Source organism: Haliotis rufescens, unplaced genomic scaffold (assembly GCF_023055435.1).
Source record: "Haliotis rufescens isolate VD_foot unplaced genomic scaffold, xgHalRufe1.0.p SCAF_4, whole genome shotgun sequence".
NCBI classification, from domain to species: domain Eukaryota; kingdom Metazoa; phylum Mollusca; class Gastropoda; order Lepetellida; family Haliotidae; genus Haliotis; species Haliotis rufescens.
The window spans coordinates 41,518,337-41,539,881 of NW_025964112.1; the positions used below are offsets into that span (position 1 = coordinate 41,518,337).

At 40.0% G+C, this 21,545-nt stretch overlaps 1 protein-coding gene across 9 annotated transcripts in view; it reads right to left on the bottom strand.

Moving 5' to 3' along the window:
• Nucleotides 1–21,545, bottom strand: part of LOC124135962 (poly(rC)-binding protein 3-like) — a 358,312-nt gene that overhangs the window by 286,564 nt on the left and 50,203 nt on the right. For all 9 annotated transcript variants that reach the window (XM_046501684.1, XM_046501683.1, XM_046501695.1 and 6 more), the window contains exon 2: nucleotides 14,890–14,953. The gene's annotated coding sequence lies outside the window, so the exon portion shown is untranslated. The remainder of the gene's footprint in view (nucleotides 1–14,889; nucleotides 14,954–21,545) is intronic.

The following is a 21,545-nucleotide window of genomic DNA, read 5'->3' on the forward strand; positions in this document are numbered from 1 at the left end:
ATTTTGCATGCTTCCAACAATTCAATCTGGGGTGGAGTCCCAATATTCATTACACAGTAACACTAATGATCCTTATCTCTCATATACTTTTCTTTTCACCAATCAAAGCAAAGAATTGTTTTTTAAATTTTGTTTCATATCGATATCTCAGCTATATAGCAACGAGTGTTACGTTCAAACACACTCTGAACTGATACTAAAATACTTAATTTACAAAACGTCTTTCATTATGAAATAGAAATCATATGGATCAAAAATTAAATTTGGGTGATACACGAAAAGAAATGCCTGTTTTCTATTGGGAAAGGATATCTTCATGGCTTAGCAGCAATATATCAATGTGGTTGTGAGAAGCATAGCCTGGAAGCAGATGCTTCTGTTCACAGACACACATTCAGCAGCACACTTGAACCAACACAACAGAATCAATGCCCAGTATCACATTACAAGACACTGAAACAATTGCAGTTATTCAGGGTCACCTTGGCATTACAAACACATTATCAGTTGGGCAGATTCTGTGGGGTGAGTAGGTTGGACTGCATATCCTAATATGATACAGTTACACGCATGTCGTTTGTTTCTTTGTCTGTTGTTCAACACAGCACTCAACAATATTCCACCTATATGACGGGAGTCTGTACCAGACAATCCAGTGAGTGGCATCATGAGCATTGATCCATGCAATTGGGATACAATGACATCAATCAAGTTAGCAAAGCGAGCCTGACCACCCAACGCTGTAGTCGCCTCTGATGACAAGCATAGTCACTTTTTACGGCAAGCATGGGTTGCTGAAGACCTATTCTACCCTGGATCTTCACGCATGTCAGCTTTGTGTGGGAAGAAAGCTGTAGATGTCCACCATGGCTTTGGTTTTGACAAGAACAGATGGTCAGGATCGGGTAAATTCCCAGGATCCCACTTATGATTAGCAGATCCTGGCACCATTAAGGGAGACAACTCTAAACAGTGAACCACTTCACCATTCTTTAACACAAGTCAGCAAGATTACAACTATATTATGGCTGTGTGTTTGTAAGTCAAGAGCAGACAAACCAAAGGTTGAGGCGTGAAGAAAGACACCATGAATGAGTATATAGAAACTAAACCAGCATGGTTACACATTGTACACACCACTGAGCTCATATGTCTCACAGTCCTTTCCGCCCAGCCCTAACTGTAAAGCTATAGCCCTAACTGTAAAGCTATAGCCCTAACTGTAAAGCTATAGCCCTAAATGAAGCAAGACTACACAGGTTCATCTCACTGAGGCTCCTTTCAATTTAAATGTCGCTGCTTGTTTCTATCAAACCTTTATTTTTTCAGATAAGTATTAGTCCCTGAGTGTCAGATAATTATTTTTTGCCATTCTTGTGAACAAAGTTGTCAATCATGGTAAATATCCATTTTCAATCCATAAATAAAATGTCATTGGCATCCTGAATGCTTATTTAGCCAACCCTTGCACCAGTCAGAGTGCATGGAAACCTATCCTGCCCAGAATACCGACAGAGGATTGACTAAAGGACAAGAGTATACCATGATCTAGTTATACATCTGCAGTAATTAGATCACAATCAGACAGGGGCACAGATGGAAGCTAACCAATTGCATTGTGTCGGTAGTAAACACGGACCCTCTGCCGCGCCAGTCAACACTGTAACCCATGCCATGACATAGTATGGTATTTGTGGTGATATGTGCGTCCAGCCCACTGTAACATGACACATGTTTACATCAACTCCACTGGCAGCAGTGCACAGATACTAACACACAAGTAGCAACATCCTGATCTCAAGGACACAATATCCTCCTCCGCCTCGGCAGCTACCTCCATTCATATTTCTCCCATAATTCACCTACAGGGAAGTATGTAAGTTAAACATCTCAAATTCAATGTTGGTCCTGTTTCATTTATTGAGAAAAGTGGAAACATTGGCATTGTGGAGCAGAACCCTGGTTCAATGTGTCACAAGGGCAGGCAAAACCAACTGAGCTATCCAACACTACCAGTAGGGCAAGACATGCTTACCCTCTTTTCAAATACTTGAAGTCATCACTGATGTTCAGTGATCCATTCATATAATTTTCACCTCTATTCTGCCTTTTATGCCCAATGGAATCTGTTTCAGCAGATAATCAAAACTGGTATTCTCTGGCTTTGAAGTTTTGTATATATTTGATTGGTTGTACACTTGTGACAACAATATCAAAAGATGTAACTTATCAGCAGATGAGTGAGTGAGTGAGTTTGATTTTTTTCAGCCGCTTTTAGCAATATTCAAGCAACATCACGGCGGGGGACACCAGAAATGGGCTTCACACAATGTACCCATGTCGGGAATTGAACCCGGGCCTTTGACGTGACGAGCGAACGCTTTGACCACTGGGCTACCTGACCACCCCTATCAGCAGATGAGAGATGATGCATGCCATTGAAGTCCAACAGTTGAACACATTATGTAGAGATACCTGCTGTATCATATTACATATTTAATTAAGTGCAAGTCAACCATTTTTACCTACAATTTTGGACTTGCAATCAACAAAATCTGACATTTTTAATCAATTCAAAGAAATGTTTGATAAATCTGTAATAACACATTTACAATAAACATTATAACAAGAATTATCAGGAGATTATCTCTCCCCGACCCGACCCAACCCCACCCACCCCAAATCTGGTGCAATTCGGAAATGGAGGTTTACCACATTGGCTCATTGCCATTGGATACCTTTGTTCAACATGTCCTTGATAGAAAAAAATAAACTAATGCTTCAGTATGTATAAAAATCCCCAATCATCAACAGGCACTGGTTCACCACGAGACTGATCTGTACAGCAAGTTTCATCTAGAATTATTCAACGGTTTCAGAGTTATGATCCAGAAATGAGTATGACACTCATTTTTAGTATAAGTTCATCATGAAAACATAAAAAATAAAAACATGAAATATCCAAAATCATCAGAAGGCACCAGTTGACCACTAGACTGATCTGTATAACAAGTTTCATGTGGAAATATTCACAGTTTTGGAGCTCCAGAAACGGAAACAGACTGAGATCATGCTGATCGCTTTATCTAAAAATGTAACAGTGAATGAGTTTTATTTAACGCTGTTTGGAACAGTACTCTAATTATGTGAGAGTGTTTCAGCTTGATGTGAGTGGAAAGCCTGAAGAGATGTGAGAAGGATACTGAAGATGTCTTGATGAACAGTGACAGGGTGAGAACAACATGGCCAGTAACACACAGAGTATACATAAGTTTGATAGCAAGGGTAAATTGGACACCCTACATCACCAAGAGTTGTCAGGCAATCGAAGATGGGACCATTAACAGTCACAGAAAAGGACTAACAAGGAAGACATTTTCTACATACTTGTACAGTGTAGCAATACTTTAACCCTAGAACAAACAAGCATCATTGATTACTGGTGTGATATAAATTCAATATCTTACAGTAGGGAATAAGATAAAATCATTCATTTGTGAGTTCATGAGGTGAGGTTTTAGGCCAAAATGACCAGTATTTCAGTACTATTTTGGTCTGTCATCTTACTGTGGGAGGAAATCCCGAAACAATGCAGTACTTTGACATTCACCCCACCGAGATCATGGGTACATTACAATGCTGACAAACCTGGAAACATAATCAGGGTGAATATTGGATTAGGACCCATGATCTCATGATTATAGATTTCTGACATGCCCACAGGTACTTGTGATATAAGCCCCACTCAAAAACAGAGTATCAGCAATCCAACCCCCAAGGACACCAAAGCAGTCAGACTGTCAGGAAGTCAGAAATGCAACATAGTTTGATAACCCTGTGCACAATTCAATAGTAAACAGTTTTCCACATCCATAATACAAACACATACCATGGTTGCCATAATGAGCGCTCTGGCCTCTGGAAGCTTATTACAACCATCCACAAGTTCAATTTGTTTTCAGAAATCTAGCATGAGTGAACAAACCATACATCTAGTTTACACATCAAGGAAACTCAAGGTGAAGGGGCAGTTGTCGTCACGGGTACTACAGATATGTACCCTAGCCAAAATCTACCAGTAAAATACACAAGAAAATATAGACTGTCAAGTAAATGTCAGTCTTAGTAGGGGGTGCTTATAAAGACTACATAGAGATTGGTCTAGAAGCTGTACAGGGGGGAATTAACATGGTGACGATGGTAGCTACTCAGTATCAGCAGGACTAAGCCCTGCATCACACCAAGCAGTGTCACTCAGTCAGTCACGGAGGCCAGTGTGATGACTGAAGCTGTCGGGGCGCCCAGGTCCTCTGGTTCTCCCTTGTGGAGATGGATCCAACAACTGAGCAGCACAGTGTTGTTGCATTCCACAGTGTCCATGTCCATACTAATATTATTATTATTATAAGGCTCAGCAACATGGCCAGAAGCCATTGATTATCAACAGCAATCCTACACTAATACACTCCAACCTCAAGGCACATGTTCATATTGCCTTAGGACCCTCCAAGATAGAATCCAGCAATACCACAACAACTCAAGTCCAGACCAGACCAGACATGAGCATGAGCATGTCGATATACAGTTGGGATACTATGACATGCATCAACCAATGTAGACTAACACTTAGTCAATGAAAACATTTCTTTAAAATAATCATTATTTCTTTTCTCCGAAAGAACCTTTCCTCTTCTGCTGTTTTCAAGCAAACTAGACTTGGTCAGTTTGATCTAGACTTGCCAAGGCTTTTAGTAAAAGAAAATACCTAAGAAATATAAATTCCACAGTCATGGCGCAGGACTACAACCAATTTGCTTAAAGTGGATTCAAATCCCACATTCATTATGATCCTTGGTCTGTCATCCCCTAACCAATGTAACTGAACTACTGAAAACCCCAATCTCACTCACTCACACATATACTACGATTGATTAATTGATTGTTTGTTGTTTAACGCTGCACTCAGCAATATTCCAGCTATATGACTGCAGTCTGTAAATAATCGAGCCTGGACCAGACAATCCAGTGATTGACATCATGAGCACCGATCCACGCAATTGGGATCGATGACATGCATCAACCAAGTCAGCAACGCTGACTGCCTGATCCCATTAGTCGCCTTTATTATTAAACATATTTTATTGTCCAAAAAGACTTTTACGGCAAGCATGGGTTGCTGAAGACCTATTCTACCCCTGATCTTCACGGGTCACATATACGAGTAAAGGTGTTCTGCCTGATCTTGTAAGTCAAGGCCACTCGTAAGCTAGTATGTGGGAAGTTTAAATGCTTCAGTGTCACAACCAAATGCTTTTTCAATCATGTCTCTAAACCTAAATGAATTGTTTGAACGTAACGGTGGCTTCACACGACAAACCTAAGTTTTCCTATTTATGTTTAAAAAATGAGTGTGGATGAACATTGCGAAAACAGTTTGACAAACTGTTGATAAAACACAAAATCAGTGACCAATATTTTTGCTAACAGTTTAGTTCTTTAATTTGATTCGTGCAAATGGTTGTCAAACAAATGTTGGTCAGTTACAACCAATCAAATATTGCGTAGATGCTTTCCGAGTGCATATGTATCCTGTGTATATGACTGAATAAAAATTTATTAAAAGAAAAATTTAAAAAATATTGCGTAGATATCACACGATTTTTACTCTGTTACAAAATGGCGTCTGCATTTGAGAAAAATGAAGAGGAACTAAGCAACATTTGTTGTGTGAAATCACAAGGCGGCAAACCTTGAGTTTGAGAACTTGTGATAGCAAATTATGTGCGGAGCCACCTCAAGACTTTCAGCATGGGATCTGTGACTATATACAGAGAGAGTCATCTTGTTGATGGCCTCGAGAGGATGTACTGGCTGCGGGTACACAAAAAGGTACCAATTCCACTGTCAGTTCAAGCATCTGTCACACAACCCCCAAGTGTTTTCTTTCCCGATGACAGATTGTCAAACTAATCATCTTGCTACAGTGAAGGAAAGAAATATCGGCATTGCTACAGCAGGGAAACATGTACGACGCAACATATTTTATGTACCTGAATTTGTTTGGCAATGTTGGGAACATACCAGATATTAACATTGCACCTCTGCACTCAGTGTCTGTCTGTAATACCCAACAGTAATTAGTAATTATGCACCATGTTCCTTTACTTTTTTTCCATCAGTATATACGAAATGAATCAGTATGTCAGGCTGCTGTCCACTTAGCGTGATGTTACCGAGTGTATTTCTTGTCAAACCTCACTGATATCAAAAGCCATATAATTGGAAACACATCGTATTTTTAATGGATTAACACACATATTTAATCAACCAATGAAACAGTCTAGTGACAGTGCCAGCACTTTGTCCCCCAAGAGCATGAACCTTCAGCTATGCTATAAACAGCTCAATTACATGATGAGGTGACTGGATCATATCACTGTTTGTTCGGTTCATTACCATAGTTACATTTGCACCAGCAGAACCCAAAGAGTGAGTGCGTGAGTGAGTGAGTGAGTGAGTGAGTGAGTGAGTGAGTGAGTGGGTGGGTGGGTGGGTGTTATGGTGGATGGGTGGGTGGGTGGGTGAGCATGAGTGGGTGAGTAAGTGCTTGTAAGAGTCTGGACCAATGCCGAATTTATAGTGCTAGCCCACTGAGATACCATGCCACAGTTTAACATGAATACCCCACTCGGACACAGTATACTGACTCTGAGCCGACCACTCCTTGTTTTAGCCCCTTAATGCAGAGCACCAGGCAGGGTAACAACAAATAGCATCATTTAACATCTTTTGGTATGACATGTCTGGTTCAAACTCCAGACCTTCCATTCTCCAGGCAGATGCTCTACAACTAGATCATGAAGGTGGTCCTGGACTACTGAGCTTCATGAAGTAAAATGGGTTTAACATAGTGTTCTAGCTTATTGCACTTATATAGAATGCATGTTGTTCTAACCCACTGAGATTCCATGCCACAGTTTAACATGGATACCCCGCTCAAACACAGTATATGGACTCTGAACCGACCAGTCTTTGTTTAGTCCCCATAAAGCCTTCCGCCAGGCAGGGTAACAACAACAACAACAACAACACCCACCCCCCCCACCCCCACACACACACACACACACACACACCCCTTTGGGAGGCATTTAGAAGTTGGAGTACTGAGTAAGGTTAAAATATATGGATGAACAACTTCTTTATTCTCTATACAATGTACTTCACTTGCCCGATAAGGGTGTTAGAACCTACTGCCAAAAGTCGTTCCTAATTGTAGACATAAAGTTGTTCATCCATACATCCTATCCTTACGTTTAAGGTGACAACAAGTACCATCTTTTGATATGATGCGGCCTTCCAATCCCCTAGGGCAGACACTATATCCACAAGATCATGAATGCAGTCACTGAGCTTTATAACCAAATCAGGACATCGAAGGTTTAAGCACCATAAACACAAGTACTTGACCTGATGAGAACCATGAAACTACATAATCATTATCAGAAATATTTATTTGCCTCATGAAACTTGTACCATTAATGATGCTAGACTCATCAAAGAAACTAAACCCATTGAAAACTTTCATCAGGGCCACACAAACCCAAGCTTACAAGGAATGTTACCTTTGATCAAGAAAATGCTGCATTAATCAGCAGCAACCTTTCACGGGAACTGTCAGCCCGAATCATTTTTGGAAGAAACAAAAACGCTATCAGTCTTGTTTTTTTCGCTTAATTCAAAACACACGCACCTCTTGTATCAACAGGCGAAAATGAACAAGCAAGCTGGTTATGCAACATCAACCTCAGCAGCAGTAAGCCAAGGATTGCGAGTGGTTAAAATTTGGAAATTGGATTCTGTCCAAGGCTGCAATTCCTCATGTGAAGTCAGAATGGCTTTGACATTTTCAGTAAGAAAAATTATCCTTGTACAAGCTGATGGATTGCCTCAGAAAGACTTAAGCAAGATCAGCCATATTTCCTTGCCCCGTGGGAGGTCACGGTTTTCACCTTCACACGCACGGGTAATTATTACATCATACGCTCCGTGGTCTAACATAGCAGACATAGCATCGAAACATGGCTGAACGTGTGGGAAAACCCAGGCTGCACACACAGTCTGTAAAGATTTAACACTCTCTGGCCTATAGTCCTGACCCACTTAGCTTCCTATACAATAACTGTTGATACATTTGAGATGCGATTGTTAAACCAATGGAATATGAGTATTATCCGTATCGTTCATCCTGAAGCATGATACCACCAGGACAGGTGCAAGAGGTGATGATAGAGTTTACTTCTTACGCAATACATGTTCCGCTGTTGATGTGGTACAAAGTAGACTTGCTGCCAAGCTATTCTGTTTTTCTACAAGATGTCAGATTGAAGAACTGCACATTTGCATGTACAGTTCTCACGAAAGGCTACATAGATTGAAGTTCTGGAGTGCAAAAAGCTTAGGTTATGAGAATCAGTGGTGCTCAGATACACAGATAACTGAGAGTGTTTTATCGTCTCGTCAGCAATAATAAAGATCTATTACAATGGAGCACAAGTATCCTACTCAACATTTGATAAGGATACCGAGATCTTTTAAGGGGGCTGGTGGGGTAGCCTAGTGAGTGAGTGAGTTCGGTTTTAATGCCGCTTTTAACAGTATTCCAGTTATATTGCAGTGTGTCAGCTTAATGGGAGAGGAAAGCCCGAAGTGATGCAAGTCTCAGACGTTTACCACTTCGGGGAAACCCACGAGCACGGGTATGGTGCTGACAAACCTAGAAACATAATCGGGGCGAACCAGGATTCGAACCCACAATCACAGGTTTCTGGCATGCCCAAGGGACGCGACTCTGCACAGCGAATCACAGCACCTTTGATGACTACGCCACCCATGCCCCCCGGTAGCCTAGTGGTTAACAGTTTAAGTGTTTGCTCGTCATGAGGTAGTCTGTCTTACAGACCCTGATACAAATATATATCAAATACAGCCCATGCAAGTCTATAATGTTTGGCAAGTCTAGACCACTGCAGTATCAGGAATGAAGAGAGTCACTGGGCTCCTTTTTATTATATTTTTATTAAGATAACTGAACAACTGTTTTTTTATGTACGATATGTTCATTTCAGAGACTAGATTTTAGTCTAGTCATGAGGTTTCAATTGCTCACATGGGCAGTGATGGGTACAATGTGTGAAGCCCATTTCTGGAGTTCACCAGTGTGATATTGCTGGAATATTGTTAAAAGCAGCACAAAACCATACTCACTCACTCACTTCAACGTCTACATATTATGAGTTATGACATAATAAGTGGGGTGAATCAAGAAAATAATAAAAAAATATCCCTAACAAACATTGTACAGAAAACTTGGGTATGGACCAGACAAATACGTGGTTCATAGTTTAGTTTGGGGGAAGAGATTGTTCTTGCTATTCCATAACTGGGAAACTTTGGGTAGGTTGATAAGTAAACCAAGAAACAATGTCTGCGTCGGCTGGTCGGATGGGGTGAATCAAGAAAATAATTTAAAAAAATATCCCTAACAAACATAGAAATATTTGAATATAAAATTTGGGTATGCACTAGACAAATACGTGGTTCATAGTTTAGTTTGGGATGAGATTGTTCTTACTATTCCATACCTGAGAAACTTTGGGTAGGTTGAGAAGTAAACCATGCTTACACAGATGCATGAGTCGGCGGGTCTTCACCGTCAACTTCAATCTACACTAACATCTACTATGACTACACAGCAGTAATGGTGGCCATCTCTTTCCACAGTCATAAAATGCTGGGAAAAAGTCCCTTGGGGCACATACCTGATGAAATCAGTGCATCAAATACAACTCCAGCAGTATTGACCAGTCTGCGACCTGTAGCCTTGAGTACAGGACACTCTCAGACTGTATCACAGACATACTTAGCATTAGGGTCACATTTTGGACTGACCGTGGTAAAGATCACACTTCGACTAAAATCACTGCCTGAGGCTGAAATTACATTTTTGACGGGGCGGACGAGTAACCTAGTGGTTAAAGCGTTCGCTCGTCTCGCCGAAGACCCAGGTTCGTATTCCCGACATGGTTACAATTAGTGAAGCGCATTAATGGTGTCCCCCGCTGTGATATTGCTGGAATATGGCCAAAAGCAGCATAAAACCATACTCACTCACTACATTTTTTATTTTGTTGGCTGATTGAGAAAGCTGAGATCACATTTTGGACTGACCAAGCTGAGACCACTTTGTGGACTGATTGAAGCTGAGATCACATTTTGGAGTGGCCGAGGCTGAGACCACTTTGTGGACTGATTGAAGCTGAGATCACATTTTGGAGTGGCCGAGGCTGAGACCACTTTGTGGACTGATTAAACTGAGATCACATTTTGGAGTGGCCGAGGCTGAGACCACTTTGTGGACTGATTGAAGCTGAGATCACATTTTGGACTGACCAAGCTATGACCACTTTGTGGACTGATTGAATTCACTGATTGAATTCATTAACTGACAACAATATATTTCTCTAAAATAAGTGTTCTCTTAATCAATTGAAACAGCATTCAAGGAAGTAGACTCAAGATTTGTTCAAAAGCAGTTTAGTTCCTTGACATTCAGGTATGTGCCTCCTGTATTCAAGATATATTGATGGAAACTGTTTTTTTACAAAACAAACATCAATATTACCAGAAAATTGATATAAGCATTTTTTATAACTGAATGGATTGAAGGATAAACTTAATGATGCAGGCGACAAGAATTACAGGATTACCTTGTATTTTTCCAAACATATGTACTACTCAAAAGAAACACGAACCATAGAAACAAAGAGAGAAGAATGTGTGTTAAGAAGAGATTTTTCCAATATTTAGAATTAATGACAAAACTAAGAATCAGTCAAGTGTTACCACATGATTTCCTAACTTTACACGTTATCCTGAATGAGACAAATGGTGTATCTCGTGTCATGGATCTATGATGTCACAAATGATGCGTTCATGAGTGTCGGTTCACTAAACATAACAGTATGTTTGTTTGTGCATCGAACCAATCTAATATCTCTTGAATATGAGTAAATCTTCATATATTAACCAACATGTGATAGTATTAGCATTTCTGTTGGTGGTGAGTATATATACACAAAAGAACTTAAAAACACCTGATTCTTTCATAGTACAATAGTTGATATGTTATGGCATAACAGATTAACTATAGTAATATGAGTGAGTGAGTGAGTATGGTTTTACACCGCTTTTAGCAATATTCCAGCAATATCATGGCAGGGGGACACCAGAAATGGGCTTCACACATTGTACCCATGTCGGGAATCGAACCCGGGTCTTCGGCACGACGAGCGAACGCTTAAACCACTAGGCTAGCCGACCGCCCCCATAGTAATATGAAATATGAAATAGTGACAGTAAATATTTAAATACAAAACTGGTTGCTCAAAAGACTCTGATGAAACCACACACAGTATATCATGATGTCATGGAAGCAATGGCAGTGATTAATTATCCTGACATAAAAACCTTTCATTTGACATATGCCAATACTCCATAATAAACATTAATTACTCAGCCCTGGCCCAATATGACACATCAAATACGATGCTGTACCATCTGAGTCAGCAGGTGGAGATTGATGATGTTCACCAGTCTGGTCACAACGCCACACACACACCTGCAGACAGGCCATAATGATACACACCCACCTGCAGACAGGCCACAATGCCACACACACCTGCAGACAGGCCATAACGCCACACACACCTGCAGACAGGCCACGATGCCACACACACCTGCAGACAGGCCACAACGCCACACACACCTGCAGACAGGCCACGATGCCACACACACCTGCCGACAGGCCACAACGCCACACACACCTGCAGACAGGCCACAACGCCACACACACACCTGCAGACAGGCCACAACGCCACACACACCTGCCGACAGGCCACAACGCCACACACACACCCGCAGACAGGCCACAACGCCACACACACACCTGCAGACAGGCCACAACGCCACACACACCTGCCGACAGGCCACAACGCCACACACACCTGAAGACAGGCCACAACGCCGGCACACCTGCAGACAGGCCACAATGCAACACACACCTGCAGACAGGCCACAACGCCACACACACCTGCCGACAGGCCACAACGCCACACACACCTGAAGACAGGCCACAACGCCGGCACACCTGCAGACAGGCCACAATGCAACACACACCTGCAGACAGGCCATGATGCCTGCACACCTGCAGACAGGCCACAATGCCACACACACCTGCAGACAGGCCATGACGCCACACACACCTGCAGACAGGCCACAATGCCACACACACCTGCAGACAGGCCACAATGCCACACACACCTGCAGACAGGCAACAATGCCACACACACCTGCAGACAGGCCACAATGCCACACACCTGCAGACAGGCCATGACACCACACACACCTGCAGACAGGCCACAATGCCACACACACCTGCAGACAGGCGACAACGCCACACACACCTGCAGACAGGCCACAACACTATCCTCCACTGACGTTTCGCATCATGTGATAGGAAGCAACTTTAATTAGATCTTCCAGTTATTTACTTTGTATGACTGTATATAAATGCTGACACATAAAACAAAAATACATTTTTTAAACACTTTTTTATGCTTACAAATTATAGTATTCTTTTATATTTGTGTTTCTTTATTTGTACAACTAATCTTATGATAATATTCGTCAAAATGGATCCTGCACTGTACTGTATGATAAAAATTAGCAATTATCATTATTATTCTGTCTGAGACCAAAAATATACTACTCAAAATAACTTTCATTAAGATTAAGATTTTTTCATATTATGACAGTTAATCCAACATGGGATAACAATTGATCCCTAACCTCTTTTGAGTATTACATGATTCACCAAAAGATTCCACACACAGACATTTGAAGTCTTCAGAAGCCTTATGATAGTTCTTCTCTATTCTGTCTTGTACACTTTCGTTATAACTTTCTACTCATGGTTGTGTTGTTGAGTTAGTGATATAGTTATGGCAACAATACTGTGTTAAAGTTGTTTGCTTGTTGTTAAATGCTGCTCTCAGCAATATTCTACATATATTACGGCGGTCTGTGAATAATAAAATCTGGACCAGACAATCCCGTGAAAGACATCATGAGCATTAATCAATACAATTGGAATACGATGACATGCATCAACCAAGTCACCGAGCCTGACCACCCCTTCCTTCCTGTATTAACAGAGGACTTACCAAAGTCATGGAGATTACTTTGCGGAACGGGGACCTGATTAGGAATATTTAGAGAAAAGTAAAACACAACGGAAAGAATATAATCAAATTGTCATGACATTACATGTTCAGTTAGGAACAATTCATTCATGCTGGACCTCCAGTATTCATATTCGTGAAATGAAAATACAAATTTATTTATTCATGAAAATATCATCCTTAATTAGGACTGTATTTGGAAAGAAAGTATTAATATATTAATATTATATTATAATATTATACTCAAAGGAAAATATTTAAGTGAGTGACTTTGAGACATTCAATACTGACAAGGTCCTCTTCTAAAAATTGTAACATTGTTTATCCCATGAAATAACGTTGATAATCAACATAATAAATACAATAATACCTCTCTGTACATTGCTCCTTTATCATCCCAAACTGGATTTCACAGGAGATATTGCTGCAGTGAAATTGCATCACAATCCTTTGCAGATGATTGTGACTTCGTCAGTAACCATGACATCAGAATCAATTGACAGCACCAATCTCCCTGCCATGAAAGCTTGGTAGCTGTACTATTTACACTGAATACCCTGGTTGGGACTGTTTAAAAACTAAAAAAGTAGGAAGATTTTGGATGATAAGTAGAATCTTTAAGTCACCATATGAAACACATAAACACCCATCTGTAAAAGCTTGAAAGTCCTCAGCAGCTTTATTGACTTATTTTAATATACTAGTATTTGATATCAAAAGACACAAGGTTGAGATTTTCTATGTAGCTATCAGACATGGAGGCTCAATCTAGGCAACCTTGACCCTGCTTCCTGCGATATTTCCCCCGACAACTGCTCCATCTGTCAAAAGTTATCTCAGGGTGTCATCGTTTGTCGTGGAGAAAAATGAACCTGTTTGCACTTGAATTTCCAAATGGTGACTTTGTTACAAACTCTTGACACAATTCAGCCAAAGAAAGTATCTTATCAATCAGGGATGAACAATTGATCATAGCAGACATTCGCGCCATGGAGTAGATATTGTTATGACAGTATTAGCCAACGTGAATATCCTAACACCACTGTGGGAAGAAATGTTGAAAAGTTTATCAGATAATCGTGCATTACTTCGACCCTTGCATGTTAACAGTTTAGAGCACACGGTATAAGTGTCAATTGAGTTTCCAGTAGCAGTTATTGAGATCTTTTCATCCATATTTAAACCACTGTATCAGCAATGACTTCTTGGGGACATTATTCTCCACTCGTAATGCAGATTACACAAGTAAACGATGACACAACTTAGCCAAGTAAATTAACATGAAATTCACCACTCATAATGTAGTTAAGCCAAGTATTGATATGATTCAACACTTATAATGCACTTAGCCAAGCAAAGATATAATTCACCACTCATAGTGTACTTGGCCAAGTAAATTAACAAGAAATCAAACACTTATAATTTACTTAGCCAAGTAAAGATATCATTCATCAGGTAACAGATGAATTTTTTATCTTTGGAAATTAAAATTGTTCTACCTCTTCAAATATGTTTTAAAAAGCATGCTGAGGATCATTTGAAATGATCTTCAAGATTCTAATACCAATTGTGACTATAAAAAACAGCTTACCTTCACTGAACATATAGGATCTCTATCACTGACTTTCTAGGTCCAAGTTCTAGTCCCAGTGATTCTGCAAATAAAAAAATTGTCGAGTCAGCATTTTCCTTCAGCTTTAGGATGATGCAATTATCTTAACTAAGAACCTTAAAGATAAAAAGCACAGACATGAACTTTATAACATCCACATTTTGATGAAAAAGGGCCACGTGCTGTCTTATTTGCAACTATGCTTAAGTACTTCAGTTAATCACGAGACTTGACATGTAGACAAGCTGTCAATCACAAAACACCATGCTGAGAATGTAAAAAGAGAATCAAGAGAGCAAATTCAATGATTTGTCAAACATTTCTCAAGATTCTTCTTCATGGGTAAAATGTGTGACACATTTGTTTCCGCTGTACAAATGGCAACCTGATACACAACACAACTACCATTAGGACTGATGATAGAGTGATAGACATATTCAGTCTCCAGGCAACAACAGAAAAATTGAAGTACACAAGTGTGTTATTTTTCATACATTCAAGGACATTCCTGTCATGCACAAAGTTATCTCAACCCAGTTATACCAGTGGAAGGACATTTTCTGCCTGTGTAACACGTTCACACACTAAAATGTGAACTTGTACCGACAGTTAGGGCAACCAGACATGAGTGAATGCAACCCAAATCATTCCGGCATTGATCTATGGTGGTGTCTAATCTGTGGCCAATTGCTAAACTTGTTATGTCAGTGTGATGTCACATTGAAGTGATGCCATGTTGAAGTCTTGTCATGTCATGATGTCGTGTTCAAGTATTGCCATGCCATAATGTTGTCTGGATGTATGTCATGTCATGATGTCCTACTGAATTAATGTTATGCCATGATTCCTGTTGAATTAATGCCATGCCATGTTGTCCTATTGGATTAATGCCATACCATGTTGTCCTATTGAATTAATGCCATGTCATGATTTCCTATTGAATTAATGCCATGTCATGACATCCTCCTGAATTAATGCCATGTCATGATGTCCTATTGAATTAATGCCATGTCGTGATGTCCTATTGAATTAATGCCATGACATGATATCCTATTGAATTAATACCATGTCATGAGTGAGTGAGATGGGTTTTAACGCCGCTTTTAACAGTATTCCAGTTATATCACGGCGTGTCAAGTGGGAGGAAAGCCCGAAGTGATGCACGTCTCAGACGTTTACCACTTCGGTGAAACCCATGAGCATGGGTATGGTGCTGACAAACCTAGAAACATAATCGGGGTGAACCGGGATTCGAACCCACAATCATAGGTTTCTGGCATGCCCAAGGGACGCAACTCTGCATAGAGAATCGTGGTGCTTTAGACGACTGGGCCACCCGTACCCCCCCATGTCATGATGTTCTATTGAATTAATGCCATGAAATGATGTCCTATTGAATAAATGCCATGTCATGATGTCCTATGGAATTAATGCCATGTCATGATGTCCTATTGAATTAATGCCATGTCATGATGTCCTATTGAATTAATGCCATGACATGATGTCCTATTGAATTAATGCCATGTCATGATGTCCTATTGAATTAATGCCATGTCATGATGTCATCTTGAAGTGATGTCCTCCAAGGACTCTCATCTAACATTATCATGGCAGACTCATATTCATCATCTCAGACATTGGGCACGGTTTGGAACCTTGGGCAAGTCTTATATTTTGGGTTAGAGTTAGTGAGATTTGTACAGAACTTAGCTTCTATGTTCCAATGTATGTGGCCATAGGATCAACAAAAAGAAGGAAACATACAACCCCCAACAAAGTTGAGGACCACCCAATTCTTTCCTATCACTATAGTTAATCAGTCATGGCATGATATGAAAGAAATGGGTGGTCCTTAACTTTTTTTAGTAGTATATATCAATTTGAATTCACCACACCCAACCATCGACTTTTCCATGTATTCAATACATTCCTTCAAATGCCATGAAAATTTCATGGCAATTTGCTTCATAAACTTACAAAACCTGAAAATTGAATAACAACCTACTTGCCCCCTCTTGCTTGTATTGACATTGTCAATAACAAAATAGGATCGTATCTCCTTAAAATTCAGTGATGTTTTTTCTTTAGGGACAAAAACATCTATGGACAATCAAAATACAGTCTACTATTTTCTTTTCTATACCTGCATTCATCCTCAAATATTTATACCACGGTTGACAGTTTAACTTTCATCCACCCAATTCGCGCTGCTCTATTCTCTATTCATAACAAACATTTCAGGTGCACCATAATGCCAGGGTGCAAGAAACGCACATTACCACACCTTTACAGGCGGTAAAACTATCTCTCTGCATAGCACGGAGTCATGTAAGTAAACGTCTTATACTGGCTAGACATTAGGATTAAATAGGGAGTTGAGATCGGAAAGTTCTTCAAATGAGTGTTGGCTAGCTATTCACATAGTATGGCACCAAATAAGTGAATGAAGTTTGTTTAATGCTTCTTTCAAAGCATACCGTAAATCCTTGAATTAACACCCGGTTGTCTATTTATTTCAAAGACATCTTACACCCCATCATTTATTTAAGTCAGGCATTTATGTTCAAACTACGATAAACACTGAATTTCCTTGAAGATGGGACGTGTAATTTTACACAAATTGTGTGGTTCGCATTTTGTATGATAATGGCGTTTCAATATCACCTTATGTCGTACCTAAAGGAAAGTCTATGTTTAGAGATTTTGACATGGTATCTATTCAAGACAGATGTTTTTTTTGTTTTCACAAGACCTTCAGACACTGTTTGTATTCAAGGCAGGCATCTAGTCCTGTTATGGCACAGTGTGGACACATAATGTGGGACAAAAATCCTATGGATATTGTTTAATAGCTTATCTGACCGTGAAGATCCGGGGTAGATGCTTGCCGTAAAAAAAAAGGTGACTATGCTTGTCATAAGAGGCGACTAACGGGATCGGGGGGGGGGGGGGGGGGTTGTGTGTGTGTGTGTCAGGCTTGCTGACTTGGTTGATGCATGTCATCGCATTCCACTTGCGTGGATTGATGCTCATGATATCAATCACTGGATTGTCTGGTCCAGACTTGATTATATACAGACTACCGTCATATAGCTGGAATATTGTTAAGTGTGGCGTTACACAAACAACAAACAAAATAATAGCTTATCTTGTTAAAACTGACAGCAATGAAGCAGACCAAGGGGCAACATTAGGATAACATATATATATCCAACATGACCCAGAACTTCATACAGGAGCATACAGCATTCTTTCGTCTACGTTTTATCAGGTATCAATGGTATCTTAAGACATTTATTACCTACAGGGTTAGAAATAACTAAGTTCATAAAAGTTGTATGTGCACTTGGGCAAATATCATTTATCGGGCACCAGTGCATTGTTTCCGTCATCCAGATGGCATTGTTGATGCCCTTCAAGTCTCATTGTGACGTCACATTAGAAACAGCATCATAGCTGAAGATCATTGATGTCATTCGACAAATTGTGGTTTTCTAGGACAGCGGTGGTGATCAGAGCATTTTTTTCCAAAGGGGAGCTCGAAAGGATTAAGAAATAATGGGTAATAAAGAAATTATTACACTCACAGTGTCATACTAATTTTACGAAACTCATGAAGGAATTCATTACCCTCCTTCTCGTTCAGGAAATACAAGAATTCTGAAACTCGTTTCGTAAAACCAGCATGATACACATGCTCATATAATAATTTTTATTTATGAAAATGAGATCAATGTCATATGTAGATAATTCCAAAAGAGTGAGTGAGTGAGTACGGTTTTACGCCACTTTTCGCAATATTCCAGCAATATCACAGCATGGGACATCAGAAATAGGCTTCACACATTGTACCCATGTTGGGAATCGAACCCAGGTCTTCAGCGTCACAACGAATGTTTAACCACCAGGCTACCTGACTGCCCTTTTTCCAAAAGTACATAGAAGTTGGGAACATACAAAAATAAAGGATTGATGCTTCAACTTCTCTCAGGTGTAAAGTGAAAAAATAAGTTAACGGGTTACAAACAACACGAACATGCAGGCTTGGGCTTGGTTGAGTGATGAGGTTTTCATCACATTTTTAATATTTCACATCCTTCTGGTAATTATTTCCTCATGGCTTGGAGTAATTAACACCACCATCAAGCCTTGTTCCTATTTGTAAGGACTGGTATACACCTGGCCAGCATCTTGTGTACACGTACTGGTGGGTGTTTTGAGTAGCTTCCATGTGCCACAATGAACAGGTGGTGAAATCCCATGTCAAACATAAGCCATATTGTGAATAAATGGTTGTCTGCACTTAAAAAGCCAGTAAGTCACGTCCCTGTTTGATTGAGACTGAGATCCTGTATCAAAGCCAGCTGCCATATTTCTGTCTGAAGGGAGTGTTACCTGTACCCATGAAAGTGATGGATATCATTCATCTTTATAAAACTGTAACTTGTGAAGATCAAGGTTGGAATAGGTCTCCAGAAACCCAAGCTTGCCGTAAAAGGTGACTATGCTTGTCTGAAAGGTGACTAACGGGATCGGGTGGTCAGGCTCGCTGACTTGGTTGATGCATGTTATTGTTTCCCAATTGCGTGGATCATGCTCATGATGTCAATCATTTGATTGTCTGGTCCAGACTTGATTAGTTACAGACCGCCATCATATAGGTGGAATATTGCTGAGTGCAGTGTTAAACAACAAACAAAAAAACAAAACAAAATCATAACATGTTGTTTTCAAAGATCCAATTTCTGTTCCAATCATCTGGGATAGTCTCAGCAGAGGTTCTGAACGATACTACTGGGTCCCGATCCACTAAGCGTTCACGAATGCTTTGAGGATCAGGCCTCTGGTGGCTGTCGTAAGTCTCTGTTAAGGTATGGGAGTTACGATCACCTTAGTGCTGAGATTGCTTTGTACAACGGCACCCCTGGGTATAAGTGTGTTTGTTTGTTTGTTAGTCATTTAACGTCGCACTTAGCAAAATACCAGCTATAAGACGTCAGTCTGTAAATAATCAAGTTTGGGCCAGACTTTCTGTCAAAACAATATATTTTGAAAGACTAAGTGTTGGTCTACAATATTCCTGTGCAACACTGGTTATCTAGGCAAAGATCCTGTTCCCACCCTGAGGTGAAATCTGATGAGATGTACAGAAGAGGGTGAATCTTCCCACAGTAGAATTTGACCCAAGAATCACCCTTAAAATGCTCCATGTTTATGCAGACATGGGAAATATGTACCATATCTTATCCATCCATCTGCCAGACGGATTATCAGACCTCCAGTTGAAGCCTGGCTAGGGGCTAGTTTGGCCCGTTTCACCAGGTATTTATTTTACATATTGGACTGGAAAGAGTCTGGGCAGAATCCTAGTAGATGGGTTACTGCTAGGAAAATACACAATTTTGAGAAGAAAAAAAACATTTTAGTGTCAGGCAGAGTAACAATTTGTATCATCTGTCAACATATTTTGGGATGACATTGCACCGAACTTCTGCTTTCAAGGTAGACACTCTATCCACACGTATCTATTTCACACGGGATTAGATGAATCTGGGCCGAAACCGAGCTGAAGGGTTTATACAAAGAAAATACACAATTCTGTGAGAAAAACATTTTAGTGTCATTATTTTCACTGTTATTATTTCAATTATTTAAAACAAAACCCCACCCCTAATCTGTCATACAGACTCTGAAACATATATATCCAATACAGCCCATGCAAGTCTATAATGTTTGGCAAATCTAGATTACTGCAGTATCAGGTATCAGTGTGCACTATCTAAAACTGAAGAAAGTCTCTGGGCTCCTTTTAATTATATTTTATAACTATAAGTTAACAACTGTAAACTATGTTCATTTCAGAGACTAGATGTTAGTCTACCCCATCACAAACACCAAGCTTGTTAGAGTGATATCACTGTTGCCTGTAAATAATCAAGTCTGGACCAGACAAACCAGTCATTGAGAGTATAAGCCGAATACAGGACGATGGGCTACGATAACAGTCAATTCATCTACCATGTTTACAGCACGTCACCACCCTATTCTTGGTCAAGACATCATCATCATCATCATCATACATCTAAATGATAAGAAACATTTTTTTCTGAATAATAATTGATTGGTTTGTTGGTTTGTTGTTCAAGCCATACTCAGCAATATTCCAGCTATAGGACGGCAGTCTGTAAATAATCAAGTCTGGACTAGACAATCCAGTGATTGATATCATCAGCATTGATCCACGCAACTGGGACCGATGACATAGTATTACATCAACCAAGTCAGTGAGCCTGATCGACCACCCGATCCCGTTAGTCGCCTCTTATGACAAGCAAAGTCGCCATTTACGTCAAGCATGGGTTGCAATATTTAATAGAAATGTCATAAAACAGATGGTGATACATATTCAGATGGGGGGGGAGAGTAGGATATTAAAGGCCAAATACATTATACTAGTAGAGAATTATCAGTTTAGAGTAATTATGCTATTATCACTGTCTTTATATTATCACATCATTATCGTGCACATTGATAGCCAGATGCAATCTTGACCTTCTATTTAGAATCCACAAAGGAGGTATCAACATCGAATGAGTTGAATTTACAGGAAATAATTTCTGATAAAACATTATCAA